Source organism: Pseudonaja textilis, chromosome 2, assembly GCF_049901715.1.
Source record: "Pseudonaja textilis isolate UNSWEBS1 chromosome 2, rPseTex1.2, whole genome shotgun sequence".
Classification (NCBI taxonomy): Eukaryota; Metazoa; Chordata; class Lepidosauria; order Squamata; family Elapidae; genus Pseudonaja; species Pseudonaja textilis.
This window is the reverse complement of record NC_141991.1, coordinates 219,911,367-219,928,402: the sequence shown is the minus strand read 5'-3', so window position 1 is coordinate 219,928,402 and position 17,036 is coordinate 219,911,367. Positions and strand designations below refer to the sequence as shown.

The 17,036-nt window shown below is 34.5% G+C and overlaps 2 long non-coding RNA genes across 6 annotated transcripts in view; one reads left to right on the top strand and one right to left on the bottom strand.

Annotated features, from left to right (window-relative positions):
- Positions 1–3,432, top strand: part of LOC148127376 (uncharacterized) — a 99,972-nt gene extending 96,540 nt beyond the window's left edge. Inside the window, exon 4 of the long non-coding RNA XR_015742273.1 lies at positions 2,349–3,432. This is a non-coding gene — a long non-coding RNA (uncharacterized LOC148127376). The remainder of the gene's footprint in view (positions 1–2,348) is intronic.
- Positions 1–17,036, bottom strand: part of LOC148127375 (uncharacterized) — a 127,731-nt gene that overhangs the window by 65,961 nt on the left and 44,734 nt on the right. The gene's annotated exons all lie outside the window — the stretch shown is intronic.

The following is a 17,036-nucleotide window of genomic DNA, read 5'->3' as shown; positions in this document are numbered from 1 at the left end:
TGTTGAGGGTATTATTTGTTTAGCAGAGTGATGGCATTTAGGAAAATATTGTTCTTGTGTCTAGTTGTTCTGATGTGCAGTGTTCTATAGCATCGTTTTGAGGATAGGAGTTGAAACAGTTTATGTCCAGAATGTGAGGGTTCTGTAAATATTTTCACAGCCCTGTACACTAAACATTATATTCTCTATAGAGAATATAACAGGGATAGGAAAATGTAAATGCACAACAATAATAATATCCTATAATAAATATAAATGTAACCTAAAAGGAAAAACACATACCAAAAGTTCTGGTGTGAAACTTGGGGTTCCTTGGATTTATGGCACCTGCTGAAAGAACAGGGGGCAGCTGTGCTTAGGATGGCCTTTGCCCAACTCTGTGTTACACACCAGGTATGCCTGTTCTTGAACAGGGAGGCTCTCCATTTGGTCCCTTATGGCATGGGCATCTCCCAATTACACTACTACAACATGCTTTACATGGGGCTAAAGTAAAATATCCAGAAGTGGCCAAATTGGGTTCCCAAAGAAGAGCACAAATAACACCCCTGTTCTGCAAACTGAACTCGGTGCCAACTGTATTCCAGACACAATTAAAGGTGTTGGTCATCACCTATAAAGCCCTACATGGCATGAGGCCAGTTTACCTATGGAATTCATCAGCCCATCCCAGTTGATAAGGCAGGGAAAGTATGCAGTAGACTCTGTTGGTCAAAGAATAGGAAGAGTTTTTCCGCACCTGCCCCACATTATGGAATATCCTATCCCCAGAGGTTAAGCAAACTCCACACTCCTTGTCTTCTATAAAGAGGTCAAAGCCTTGCCTAGGGGAATCACAGAGAACATGCAATTGTGGGGCTGGTTGGTCCCATGAGAACCCACCCCAGCTGTAATAATTAACTGGAATAAATTACAAAGCCATCTTGGAATTTTTCATCTTCTTGAAATTTTACAATATCATGTCATAATTTTGTGTAATTAACATCTTTTAATTTTGAATTGTTTTTAAAGTTAATTTTATATGTTGTTTACATGTTGGTTACACGGTACCCTCTCTTAGGCAGCCACTCTCTGAGGGAGATCAGTGGCTGAGAAATAGGATATATAAATATATAAACAATGTCTGTAAAAATAAAAATAGAAAAATATTATTAAAAGATATTAAACTATTTTATTAAGGTATTCAACGCTTTGGAAAGCAAGCCTTTGCCTGATGCCAGCTACCAATTGAAGTTGTCTGGGGGGAATATTCCATAAGCTACAAATTTTTAGATCTCAGTCCACTTGCATTATTGTAGATCAAATTGCACCCTGAATTAACTATGAAAATAAATTAAAAGCCAATGAAAACCATTACAAATGCATTAGTATAAGTTTCAATATTTAAACCAAATTATAGCTATAATTCTATATCAGTTGAATTTTCCAGACCATTCAAAAGCAGCTCTATGGATAATAAGCGGGTACCACAAAAGTCAGATTATTGTGACCTAATAATTAGAAATGACCTTCCTGTGACCAAGATCCTTCAATCATGATAAATGTAAGTGAGATTCATTCAGCAAAGTCACTGATAACTTCAGATGAGACCATGTTACTATTGTATTGCTTTATGTAATTCAGAAAGTGAACAAGAAATGCAATTCCAGAAAAGAGATCTACTGTTGAAGCAGTCAGAAACAGAATCTGTCATCATCAATATCTAAATGGGATACAATAGTTCACAGAATGTTTTCCTGAGCCATTGTGATAGAGAAGAGCATGGAAGAATATGGAAGACCTTGTATCTAAAATATCAGAGATTGTGACTAAGAACCTGAACGAATTTATAAATAAATGACTGTCAGAAAAGCATTTACATATATTATACTGGAAATCACTCAGTAATATTCTAAATGGTTTTGTTCTGCTACTGACAAATACTGTGCCCTTGATGGCTTTATTTTGTTTTATATAGTTGGTCCAAGAAGAATTGCATGGATTTGCTTGTGAAAATACTGACATTATTTTATGTTACAAGTTATTTTAGTACCTTTATTATTATTTCTTTGGAGTAAAAAAAAAAAACCTGATAGCAGGATTGAGATGTTAGATTGGAAAGAACCAAGGTCACAAAAATGCTCTACTTCAGCTTAGGATCATGAAGTAAACTAGCATTTATTCTAACATGCAGGTAGACACTTTCAATATGGTTGTGAAAAAATAATCCAGTAGGAATTAAATTCTTGGGAATTGATTAAAGAATGCAGTAACAAAAAGCATTGTGGATTATATGAAGGGAAAAAAATTAAGAAAAATAAATTACATTTTAATTTCTCTTGTATTTGTTTTGCTTTCCTTTGTTTCAGTTAGAAAGCATCTGCACAGTGCTTTTGGATTATACAGGAGATGAAGAACAGTGCCACCATCTTGTGCAAAACTGAAACTTAGAAAAAACCTTGAAGGTAATTCCTTTACTGACTACATTTAATAAAATGTGTTTTTTTTTCCTTATTCATTTATACAGAATTGGGCTATTGTTGGCATCTGATAGTGTGATGCTTCCAAGGATAGCACCTTAAAACTGAATTAATTAGAGTCATAAATTGTAACATGATGGCATTCTCATAAATCTCCTGGAGATTTTAATGTATTTCTCGAGATGATCCAAATCACTTTGTAGGTGGTTGGATGCAAATCTAAATTATTTTTGCTTGCTTTGAGCATCAAACCAAAAGTTCCATTTAAGAATTGGATGAAAAAGTACAACATTCTTCTAGATATATTTTTTTTCTTATTAATTTATACAGGATTGGGCTATTGTTGGCATCTAATAATGTAATGCTTTTAAAGCATTATTTCCAAAATATCCTTCATTGCTTTAGGATGAAGATGCCTTTGATCAAAGTGTACTGTGGATACATACTTCCAATTATGTATTCATTTTTATATGAATTAAATATAATGTGTATATAGGTGTCACTTCACTTGATAAGTCTTATGAAACAATGAATTAGAACTAACACTTTGAGGTCGTGATATATTATTCTGGGATTTCAACTAAACATGTATTTTCAAGATAGCTACATCCTGCAAATGTTTCTTGCCTATTTAAGGATGTTCACAGGAAGTATAATTTTAAATTTTTCCAACATAGTTATACTATTTATAAGTTCTGGGAATAATAATCCTAACACATTTGAAGAACATTAGGTTGGGGAAGGTGAGATGAAAACTTGACAATTTTATTTATTTATTAAAGGATCAGAGTACAGTGAAAACAATTTCTGGTTCATCATATGCTCTTCTCAGTGGCAGGATTCAATTTTTTTTACTACCAGTTCTATGGGCGTGGCTTGGTGGGCATGGCAGGGGAAGGATACTGTAAAATTTCCAGTCAGAGGTGGTATTTGCTGGTTCTCCGAACTACTCAAAATTTCCGCTACCAGTTCTCCAGAATACCTGCTGAATACCACCTCTGGCTCTTATCTATCAAAGGAGAAAGAAGATTGATCCTGGCAGTGCTCCCATGATTCTTCTCCTTCAAAGAAGAAAAGGGAGAATAAAATGAGTTAAATGTAATGATTTGATCCTAAAATTTAGGAGTGTGTCATTTCTATTTTCTCAAAGTTGTTATGACCTTTATATGATACACTAAGGATCTCATTCCAAGTGTTGAAGCAACAAGAAGCCCAAGTACTCCAAAAAGATGACATGGTTTCTTAAGCCTCTATAAACTTTAGAACATCAATTTTTCCTCCTTACACATTATTCCAAAAATACTTTGACCATAACCACTCTGAAGATAGCAGCTTCTTGTCCCGCCCTCAGATGTTTTGGAGAATAGCTTGACTCCTTTTTCTTTGTGGCAGCCCCTGAGATACTGCTGTCATGTCACCCCTAGTCCTTCTTTTCATTAGACGAGACATAACCAGTTCCTGCAACCGTTCTTTACATGTTTTGTCCTTGAGTCCCCTAATCATCTTTGTTGCTCTTCTCTGCACTCTTTCTAGAGTCTCAACATCTTTTTTACATCGTGGCAACCAAAACTGAATGCAGTATTCCAAGTATGGCCGTACAGAGGCATTATAAAGTGGTATTCACACTTCACGTGATGTTGATTCTATCCCTCTGTTTATGCAGCCTAGAACTGTGTTGGCTTTTTTGGCAGCTGATGCACACTGCTGGCTCATATTTAAATGGTTATCCATTAGGACTCTGAGATCCCTCTCACAGTTACTTCCTATTGAGCAAGGTACCACATAAACTATATCTGTGCATTTGATTTTTCTTGCCTAATTGCAGAATCTACTTTTTTCACCAAGATCCTTCTGTATCTTAAGCCAATCTTCTGGAGTGTTCGCAATTCCTGCCAGCTTAGTGTGGTTTGCAAATAAACCAGTGGGCATTGATAAGTTTGCCTGAAGATCTGGATGGGACTGATGTAAGACTGTGAAAAACAGACTTGTGTTACAAGGATGAGAAATGGTTTTGTTTAGTTTACTTTACTTTAGTTTACTTTAGTTTATTGTCATTATACGATGAAATTAAATACCATCTTCAGTATACATTTTGCCTATGAAAATAAACACAAACACACATCCTTCACATTCTATACATTGAACTGAAAACCCTTGAAATTGCATTAATATTCCACTATGCAGTAGAATTCAATTGTATTGTGATCTGATGAAGGAAGGGAGGGATGAATTTCCTAAAGAATACAAGCTCATCTTGCTTTCTAAGATCTCCTTTATAGCCCACTGATTTATCCAAATATAATCAGGTGTTCTCCTTTAAAAGCAGAATTCTCTGTTTGAGTGCTGCATTTTCTTCAAAGCATTGAATCGGAGGAAATTTATTTAAGGAACCATTATGAATTAGTAGCTGATTTCTTTTTTCTGATAGCCATGCCAAAATGTGAGTACACAATTTTACAGAAAGCAACTATATTGTTTATTTTTCCAACATATGCGAATTCTATTTTTTATTTCTCTTTCTTCTCTAGGGTCCTTTACTATGGTTCAAACTGTATCATCAGGGCCTGGAACTGTAAGATCAGGACAAAATCTCAATTTGGTCTGTAAAGATGGTCTGTAAAGATGTTCTGAAGTTGCACATTCTTCACCTTTGACTTAGACTATATGAATTGGAATACATCACAGCTTAATGAAAGATACAAACTTCCAATTCCTTTTTCAGTGATAGAATTATTAGTTATTTAGAAATAGCATAATTGGCAATTATTTGAGCAGACTATTATCTGGAAAAAAGGATATAGATAGATGGTAGATGAGAGAGAGAGAGAGAGAGAGAGAGAGAGGCATGATAAATTATAGAGATAATAGAATAGAATTGGGGGGGGAGAGGGAGAGAGATATGAATGGTCTCACTTTATCGTATGATATGGTAAGATTTACAAAAATTGATATTATGCATGAATTAAGAACCTTTAATTTTATGTAGAATTATCTGAGTCCATCAAGATTTAATAATTTCTAAATTTGCAATAGTTAGCAATAACTCTTGGAACCCTGGCTGAGAATTCTGAGTTGCTGAAAATATTCACTGAGTACATAAAACCAACTTTTAAACAAAAGCTGAAGTTAAATAATCATTATTACATCATTAATATTCCCATTTCCTCATTTTTTCTGCCAATGCTTTTATTTCATTTTCTGATGGAAATGCAGACACAGCAAAATATATAGACATACATATGCAGAAATGAAATAGTTTCTATCCTTTCAATCCTGAAGTTGCATATTTGCCCCATAACACAGAAAGGAGACTATCCACAAAATTATATCAAGATCTATAATATATTATTTTTCTAGAAACTTTATTTTTATTTTTTCGTAAGTCATCTAATCACTATTTCGTCTTTATCACTATCAAATGTTTGTTTCTCTTTATTAAAAAGGTCAAAAATACACATCATAAAAAAATTCTGCTTTCTTCTGCCATGAATTTTAAGCAAATATCAAATATTTTATTTTGCAACACTAATAACATTAACAAGCATTAATTCTCTTTTACTTCTTCATCCTATTGTCACTAAACTGATTTTAAAAAAATACTCAAAGGGGAAAATAATTTATTAGGTAATAATTAACATATTTCAGGAATTCAGCTGCTATATAAAGTGGAAATAGTATACATAATTTATCTTACCCCAAGGAAGCAGACTAAACAGAGCTAGATAAACCTCAGACCTCACTGCATTTTCTGCTGCTATGAGGTTAAGTCGTTTTTTAAAAAAATGTTTTAAAGCAAATTTTAACATCTATGGAAAGGAATTTCACCTCACAAAAACAGTCTCAGGAGGCCAAATTCTACCACTGTATTACACAAATACAGATATTTCTGCTGTAATTGATATGCCGTCCCATGTTTACTAATGTACTGGTCAGATTCAATTTTTGTCTATAACAGCGAAGGAAGATGCTTAGCTCTGTCCTTGGTTCTTGTGATATAAAAATATTTTTAGTTGAAAGGAGCTTCCCCACTCCAGATTTAAAATAAAATCCAAAAATGTATTATATTTCCTGTTTTTCTTCTGTTTCCTAACCAAATGTATCTACATAGTTGAATAGGGCTAATTGTATGCTATGGTTCCAAATAAACTTTTCATTGAGCATTGAGATATGAAGAAGATAGATAGATCAACAACATCTAGCTCTCTGGCTCTGAATCTGTGAAAAAGAAGTTATTGAGCGTTCTTAAGATGGAATATGTAGGTTCCTGTTTTTTGGCTTCAGGCAGATGGACTTTTGCTAGGCCTGCCACTGTCAACACACAACCAGCTGGACATACATCACTTTGGATTTCTTGCCTTTCAGCAGAATTACCTTAGATTGGTAAAGAAGGCCTCCTTCTGGGTTTCTTCTAAGAATCATTCCAGACAGCCATCTCAGTCATTCCCTCTCAGAAAATAGCATGTTGGTCATCTTTTGCTTTGCAATACTAAAATTCTTTTTTAAGAATGCCTTTTTAATGTTTTTTTCATTAATTAAGAATAAAAATAAAGGAACCCTCCTCATCACTCTTTTGTTATCTGCTGGGGCAAGGAGGTGAGGTGGGGGACAGACATAGAATAGCTGCTTTGTATTTTGTGTGTGAATATGAAATTACATATATATTCTTATCCCATACTTATGGCTACCCAAAAGGACTTTTTCCCAAGTAAGTGAAAACTTCATTGCATCCTGATTCTAAAAATATTCTTCAGGAGTATTTTGCCTCCTATTCTCTGGGTCAATTTCTAGATGAATATATGAAGAAATCCATTATTTAACTAATTATATTGTTCAGTCATTTCTAAGAATGTGCGCATATATTTCCTTGACAATATTTATTTGATCAAATGTTTTATTGCCACCTTTCCATTTTAAAACACAGCTGCAATGAAATTGTCATGTAACAACCAAACTGTTTTCTGCAAGGGCCAACTGTATTAAGGATTGGCTCTGTTCACATGTTACAATGCACTGTGTGACATATCCCTATAACTACTGGTATAACCACTGTGTAAGTTATGATCAGATTATTAAAGCCTGGGATTTTTAGAGCCAGTATACATCAATTTGCATTTAGATACCTTGAACATCTTCTGCCATTTTAAGGCTCTTGCTTCTCATCTGAAAGAATCCTTTTGGAGCTCTGCAAAATCCCTTTTTGATTTTATCATATTGGAAATCTTCATAAGACTGTTACTGAATGTTTGAAGCTGATATATGCGTCCACACAGGTTTGTTGTGAAAATGAAGCAAACTGGACTTTCTGTCACAAGGTCGAACCTCTTCTACCTTTTATATTTTAAAAGAAACAATAGTATAGCATGTCTTCTAAAAGGGGGCAAATAAAACAACCTATGAAGATGGATGCCATACAAGTTTAATAAAACTGATAGTGACTGTTTCAATAAAGTGAACTTGCTATAAGAAAGGCAAATTCCACATAAATACATACTGTACACACACACACACACACACACACACACACACACACACACAAATTCACAGCTCCAAATAGACAGACAACCTACAAAGATACCATACAAAACAAGGCAAACTAAATAATTAATTTGATGAAAGACTTTAATGATAATAGGGTTTTTTTTAGCTGAAAACAATGCAGCTAAATTAAGGTATAGAAAATTATGCTCAGAACTGAAAATGTGATTCAAAAGGAACTTTTTTCTTTCACATTAGAATTTTGTGACTTTAAGGATTATACATTGAAATTGAATACGAGAATGTTCAGTATCAATAAAGCAAAATACTTCTTTACACTGTATATTATAAATTGTGGACTTTGCTGCTATCAGATGTAGTTATGGCACTAATTTAGATTTTAAATTGAATATATTAGACAATTGATCATTGCCACTTGAAAACTAAATTCTATTCCTAAAACCATACAAATCACTATAAAACTGCACATGAATATAAATATTTTACACACATCTCAATATTATGAACATCTATAATAGGAAGAAATATTCAAAGTTCAGCACAAAGACTGTTTATGTGAACATAAGGTCAAAATAAAGAGAATGGTATCAGGAAGCTATGCAAGTGTGCTAATTAATATGTATCATAATACATAGACTATACCAACGATCCAAATATTTAATATAACTTCATGCATCTACCATAATGTAGTAAGTTGCTGTAATAGATATTAAAATCAACAACGAACACAAATCAATTTCCTCAATAGGAATTTTATAGCTAAATTGAAACTATTTTGTGTTGTTCAATCATTATACTAGTACTTAGATTCATAATATAAATAATAACTTTTTAAAGAGATGTAACATTAAAATACAATGTAGGTTTTTTATGGCAATGATCAATTTGTTTTTTGTTTTTATTCAAGTATCTCAACAGTCAAGATAATGCCCAAGTACAAAGGTTCTCGGTCATAACAATACAACTGATAATGTAGATAACCCACTTGCAAGAACAATGGATAGTGGCTGCAATTCATCTCCAGGAAATTATTTTCTCTTTGAATTTCATAGTTTATGAAATATTGCCCTTAGATAACTCTGAGATGTTTACCCAATCACTTATCTCAAAATAGCAGCTTCTTGTCTCACTGCAGTATCATATTTGTTTATGTGGTCAATGGTTTTGAGATTAAGAACAATGAAAGGGGAACCTTGAAAGCGAAGGCTGTTCCTTGGCTCTGTTTTCATTTTGAGGTAGCTTTCTATGTAAACAATGTTTCTTATCTGGCACTGCGCTGATAGCTAGATTGTAAAACAAAAAAAGTGCTTGGGAATTAAAATAGTATTTCTTTATATAGTTTACATACATAGTTGATACAATAAACAACTTCCTGAAATGTTAAGCACCCTTCCCTATAGGATGCCTTCCTAAAGCATCAGAACTGCAACTCCCAGAATTCCAACAGCTTTTGGCCATGCGAGAGGGAATTCTGGGATGTGATGTCTCTATATATGTGGGATTTGAGAGCAAATATAGCCGCAGAGATACATAACACATAGCTGGTATAGGGAAGGAGCAAGAGGAAAATTAAAAATGATGACAAAAACAATGAAACACAGAATTACTACAGACAATAATCAAAAATAAGAGAGAGACAGCAGTTATGACACAGTCATGATTAAATGAATTTGATACATATAGTATGAGAAGACACCCCTTTATTTAAACCAAGAGAAGTATTGTTAAATTTCCTGATGACTTCTAGTGTATCTGGTTTTTTTATGAAATCATTCTTGAAAGTTTGTTTCTCAAAGGTAGCAATATCTTTATTTATAAAGAAAAAAGATTCTGAGGAGATGATTAATGCTTGTACAGATTTAATATTCTGGACAGTTTCTTTGCTATGAAACAAGGATATGTAGCATTACTCTACCTAACAATCTAACTGATCGTTATTGTCACAAAATGCTTATAGCAGTGGTGGGATTCAATTTTTTTACTACTGGTTCTGTAGGCGTGGCTTGTTGGGCATGGCAGGAAGTTTACTGCAAAATCCCATACCCTCCCCAATCTACTAACCTGCTTTCCAGGTCTGTTCTCATCTGCAGGGCAACAAAAGACCCACCTATCAGCTGGGACTCAGGAGGCAGAGAATAGATAGGGGTGGGGCCAGTCAGAGGTGGTATTTGCCGGTTCTCTGAACTACTCAAAATTTCCACTACTGGTTCTCCAGAACTGGTCAGAACCTGCTGAATACCAGCTCTGCCTTATAGGTAAGCTTTAGAGTACAATCACATTTATTCAGACTAATCTGATAAAAATGAATTAATCATTTTAAAGAAACAATAACCCCAACTAAATTAAACCAGACTAAAAGGCTTACACTAGTTTTTGAAAATAAACTTCTACAAGAGACCCAGAGAAGAAAATGCTAACCTATTGCTACCAGCTGAAATCATTTAAATCTAGTCTACCATGAATGTAGTCTTGCGATGGCTTACCCTTGGTTATACCAGCACAAGACTACATTCAAGGTAGATTGGATTTGAGTGATTGGTTACACTTTTATTAAATGTGTTCATTACAAAAAAAAACCTAACTTGGCTACTATTCTGGGAAATTTGAAATAATCCATAGTCCAATGTAAAATCAAATCAAATCAACAATATTTGAATATCAATTATAACAATAGATTTACTGTTGGTTCGCAATCTATTGGAACAAGAAATGCCAGTAGTCTATTACTAATACATATTATTTGAAAGTCACTTTATTGATTACATCTATTTCTCTATCAGATATTTGGAAATTATTTCCAAGCACCCCAAGTTCAGTAACCTATTATTTATGGGGTTCTCAATTTAAGCATCAAAACACATCACTAAATCATAAATGAGAAAGGATTCGTCAGGACTTGCATCAATGAACAGAGTACATATGTCACAAAAGGAATGGTTTGCTGAACCAATATCTAATTGTTCAAATATATATGAATGGACAGTAATCAATAATTAGATGTCCCGATCCTATTTCAGTTAAGAGGCATTTTAATTTATATCTAAATAAATTTTTAAAAAACATTTCTGCAGAAATACACTTCCTATATCTCATCACAATTAGTTATATTTTAACCCAAATGAAATTTCATAAGCTTAAAAGGAACACAATAATATCATAACTGGATAGTACTAAGATATGAATGTCCGACTAATTCCTGGGTACTAGAATATTGGTTAACAAATATATGCCCCCTTTAGACAGTTAAAAAAAATGTCTCTATAGTTTCATTCCAGTGCTGAAGTCAGATTTTTTAATGAAAAAACTTAAAACTTAAAAAATAAAGTTTTTTTTTCTACAAAGGCATTATAGTGTGATCATTAGGAGTTGCAGATGGTCAGAAGAAACAGCAGTTTTTCAAGTCAAGAGAAAGTTGTCTCAGCAGTGAATTCAGGAGAACACTGTCTGTCTCATATCTTTACCCTCATGTGAGAAAGACCCCTCCAGCATTTTAGCTCCTTTTAAATCTGTGTTTTCCCAACAGCAGCCTACAGCCTTCTGTGTACTCGTGCCTACTGCTGTTTTACCATGCGAGCAAAAACAGTTACTAAAGTGGTTATTGAAAAGGAGATGGCACCATGCAAAGAATACGAAGCTCCTTTTGCAACATTTCCTTGATGTGGTCCCTGCTTTCTTACTGCTTTCTTTCCTTTTACAAATTGGAATGGAGTGTTGTTGTTGGTTTTTTCATTAGAGTTGAATTAGGTATTAGAATATGAAGCATTGAATTCAGTCCTCTTAGATTTTAAAACAGGTATTGTGCAGCTAATTAATCTGAAACAACATATTTTTCAACAAGACATAAAATGGACTCAAATCCAGAACAAAGAAGAGTTTCTGTGTAAGAAGCTGAAATAAACTGAAATCTCTTAGTCAGATTGCCAAGTATTCATGTAGTGCATGCAGCATGACATAAGACATATAAATATTTTATTTATTGATGACATTGAAACGCAGACATTTTTAATGCCTATTTATATGCATACAAACTACAGAAGCATCAAGATTTATATAATCTAGAATATGATATACATGCTATAACATTCATATATGCCCTATATATGTGATCATCATGGAAATTCACTTTCTCTGCAGATCAGAGATAGGCTTCTTTTGATATCCAAGAGTGGCATTGAACCATTTTGGTAGGATTGAGAGTCCAAACTGGGTAATCACCTGTTGGAGATTGGAGAGGTTCCTTGTTTATTAATTGTCATATGCCTGTCTGTTATTTAAATTTGACCCTAGAGTAAGCCATCTCAAAATGCCAGGAAATCAGGTTGTCATTTTTTTCAGCAATCATGGTCAAAGGACTCTCTGGTGGTACACAGGGGTGGGCTGCTACTGGTTCTGCCCGGCTCTGTAGAACCAGTAGTCCTGAAGAGCAGCAGACACAGAACTGGTTCTGTGTCTGCTGCTGTTTGGCCCACCTGCCCACCCGGGCTCTTACCTGTCCTTTATTTCCTGCTTTTTCAACCTCAGCTGCTTTGCGCAGCACAACTGCAATTGAAAAACCAGTAAAAAAGGCATTTTTCAAATGCTGCCCACTCGTGCGCAGTGCTTATCAGCTGTCCGAGAGACAGCTTTTAGTGTATTACTTGCGTGTGCAGCGTGTATGCACGCGCAAAACCTAAGTACTGAACTGATAGTAACACCAGTTGAATCCCACCCTTGGTAGTACAGACAAGGATTTTGAAACTTCATGGGCCCTGGGAATGCTCACATCAATTATAGGATGAGTGATCTGAACTGTTGCACGTTGCTCACATTGACTGTAGGACGAGTGAGCTGAATTGCTTCAGAATCTTGTGCATACAGGTAGTCCTTGACTTAGAATCACCATTGAGCCCCAAATTTCCATTGCTAAGTGAGACAGTTGTTAAGTGAGTTTTGCCCTTTCCTGACGCCAATCTTATGTGAATCCCTGCAGTTTTTTAAGTCAGTAACACAGTTGTTAATGGAATCTGACTTCTCCATTGACTTTGCTTGTCAGAAGATCACAGAAAGTGATCATATGACCCTGGGATTACAACCATCATAAATATGAGTCAGTTGCAAAGTGTCTAAATTTTAATCACATGACCATGAGGATGCTGCAGGGGTCGTAATTATAAAATATGGTCATAAGTCACTCTATAACAAAATCTCCTTGCATTCAATTACAACAAAATAAAAGTAAACATCAAACTGAAATATTAGTAAGTACATAGATATTTGTATAGAGAATCGCAAAGTTAATCCAGATAACCTGCTTTTGATTATAACAAAACATTTGTTTATGTTTGTTTTAACACATTTTATACTAGTTACTAGTTATACTAGTTCTCTTCAATAATGTCTAACAGATATGGAAGAATCTCATAGCTGTTTTTTATTTTATTTTATTTGTCATTTTAACTCTGAATTCAATAACAGATGAACTGAGGTTATACTATTACATTTATAGCTTGGTGAACATGCTGCTCAAACCCAAACAAAGTATTGACTTCACAGAAATTTTCTCATAGCAAAAATTACAGTGTTCTTTTATAGATAAAAAAGCAACAATCCTGAATCATGAAATTAGGATAGATAAAATATATTTATAGATAAATAAACCAAAGCCAAGAAAAAATATAAATTTCATTCAAGAGCATCAGTGGAGTCATCAAAACTCTAATTAAGGTGAGTTTGACAAAACAAAACCTATAAAAACACATCCCTCCTATTGTTCCCTTCAACCTTTCTCAACTATCCTGTTCCCAGGGTAATGCAAATTCTTGTATCCAAAAGAGAAACAAAAACAGCATCTGATATTACGTAGTTAATATATTCCATAATATTGTACAGAGCATTCAGGAGGGAATGCTGCAAAACAGATTTGTACAAGCAAATCATTAAGGCATTAAAGCAGCTGCACCCCTGGAATGTACAAGGAATTACTGCTTCAGAGGCTTTTCCCAGTAGCCCACAGGTGTGTGCACCATGATAGAACTTTACTCGTATTTTCATAGAATTGTTGTTGGTGCATGCATAGGTGACAAGTGAAAGCCTTGAAAGAATCACATCAAACCTTTTGGAGGAAGTGGTTGCTTTAATTGTGTGTGGAGATTCTCAGTCATCCAGGTCATAGTTGTCTCAAAGGTGGTTTTTTTCCTTGAGGAAGAAGAAGAAATTTTGCTTCTCATCCAAAAAGCTCCATCAGTTCTGGATGAGAAGTTAAATGTCTTCTTCTTCTTCTTCTTCTTCTTCCCCAAGGAGAAAACAGTCCAGTTGCCTTTTGAAAAAGACACCTTTGAGGCTGCTTTAATTGTTCAAGAAGCATCTGAATGCTTTGTACAGTCTGTTACCCAACAGCTCCCACAACTGAGTAATAAAATAAGTCATATAGCATACACTATTTTCCATTTTAATAAAGACGGTATATTTTTCTTAGATCCAGGAAAGCAGAAGCCTGGCTCCATGAACACTATGATTGAAGACAAATAAACGGAAACTTAATCCAGATTAAATGGAAGTACCGTAATACTTAGAAGAAGCTTATTTAAGTAATGACATTCAACAATTTCTTCATACTCCCAAAAGAACAATGTTTTAAGTTTATGGATGTTTTATTACTGAGGTCACAGATGTTCTCTCTGGTACCTATTGACAAGTCAGTATGCCAGCTACACTGTTCTTGTATACTGTCCAGAGGTGGTATTCAGCAGGTTCTGACCAGTTCTGGAGAACCGGTAGTGGAAATTTTGAGTGGTTTGGAAAATTGGCAAATACCACCTCTGACTGACCCCACTCCCATCTATTCTCTGCCTCCCAAGTCCCAGCTGATTGGCTGGGTGTTTTTTTGTTGCTCTGTACAGGAGAACGGAGATGGAAAGGAGGTTAGTGGGGTGGGGAGGTTATGGGATTTTGCAGTAACCTTCCTCCAGAAGTGGGGAGGGAATGGGGATTTTACAGTATCCTTCCCCTGCCACACCTACCAAACCACGCCCACCAAGCCATGCCAGCCCCACCAAGCCAGGGCCACAAAACTGGTAGGAAATTTTTTTGAATCCCACCACTGATACTGAACTTCAGTGGTCAGGCTCTGATAATATCTACTGTCTTTAGTTGAAAGTGTTGAGCATGAAACAGGGTTTACAATCTGAAAAAAATGGCAACAAAAGTATGGGCTGATTCTTGGTTAATTTCTAAGTTCAGTGAACTTTATTATCCTAATCACATACCGTGTGTATGTGTGTGTGTGTGTTTACTGAATGCAACACCCACCCACACATGTAGAGTATGTGATTATGGTCACATTGCATAATTTGTACAATGTAATATATGAAAAGATAATTATGAATGGAACAAATGGAATAACTATTAATTGAAGAGTAAATTTAAAATGTTGTTCTCAATCTTATGTTGGGCTAAAGGAAATTTTAACATGAGAGCTACATTGATTTTCTATATCTCATTTTGAAAGAGAAAGTGAGTTGTTTGTCAGAAAAAAGAATGATATTTTGAGAAAATGAACAAAGCATTAAATAATATTTTATTTATTTATATCATGCCTTTATTATTTTCATAAATAACTTATACCAATTTTTTCTTCTCCTCCTATTTCCCTGCAACAAAAACCCTGTGAGTTGGGTTGAGAGAGAGTGACTGGCCCAAAGCCACCCAGCCGGCTTTCATGCCTAAAGCAGGATTAGAACTCACAGTCTTCTGGTTTCTAGGTCAGCATCTTATCCACAAGATCAAATTGGTTCTCATCCAATGAATATCCAAATCTCAATATCCAAAGAAGAGGAGGGGAAAGTATGAGAATCTTAAGGATAATATAATACTTTATATTAAATAAATCAGATGTAGAAATTGAACTATATTTTTCTGTTTTCTATCCTTTGCATATATTTTACAGTAATCTTTCCCCTTCCTCTATTTTTTACAAGTATTTTGACTTTTCTGTTTGTATTTTTCAAACAGTTTAAAATCTGAGCATTGTTCTTTTTGCTTAACTATAACAACAGTGTCACTAAACAGCTGGTTTTTTTTAAATTTTGCAACATGCAAGTCTCAATTTTTATGGAACTGGAGGGGTTCACAATATTTTTGATCTAGCTGTACATATTTCTGGTCTAGGATAAGGAATACATCTTCTTGCTGCCAACAACAAACAGCTGAAGACTATTCGGTATCACCTGAAACATAACTAGGGAGGGGCTGCATTGAAATATTGTGTTAACAAGCAAGCAATTCATAATTAAGTGCATCTGTATGACATCCTTAGCTTAACTGGATCTCACTTCTTTAAATAAAAATAGGGGTAAAATATTACGGGTGTTGGTTTGCATTTATTAAGGTATAAGACTGCAGTAAAAGACATAGGCAACCTCTGAATAGCTATACTTTAAAATCCCCACTTTGCTGAATATGTATGCAGATATCAAAGTGATATTTGAGATGATTTATAATATTCAGGGTTGTAAATTTGGATCACCTTTTACTGCTTCTTTGATCGTTAAGAATTTATAAAATGTAGTATAATACTGGTTTTGTGATTCTTGTCACAATTGAAAAAGGCTTTAAATAATGCATTGAGCATATGTGGGTTTTTTGCCCTGCTTATAAATAGTATGGCTTCACTATCATAGATTCATGTCAACCTATGTTTGTTATTTTTATTAAAATAATCTGGAGTAGAAAGTTCCTGAGCTTGACAGTAGATAGGTTGTGAATCCAGGTCTGGGTACAAAGAAAAAAAAGGGATATCAAATATAAGATGGAAATCAACATTGATTCCCCCAACTATTATTCAATAACATAAACTGACTGGCTTTCAAACACAAGAACTAATTTTTAAGAAAGTACGGGAAGATTTTATTTGGAAACCACTTCTGCACTGTGTGTGTGAGAGGAAAAGAAATGACACATTGACTTTGAATTTTAACAATTACGCAGGTTATCATAGAAATGTTTATTGGTGAATAACTAACCAATTGATATTATTTATGTATCTTACTGCACTGAAAAAAAATCAGAAATTGCCTTTCTTTCTTTCTTTCTTTCTTTCTTTCT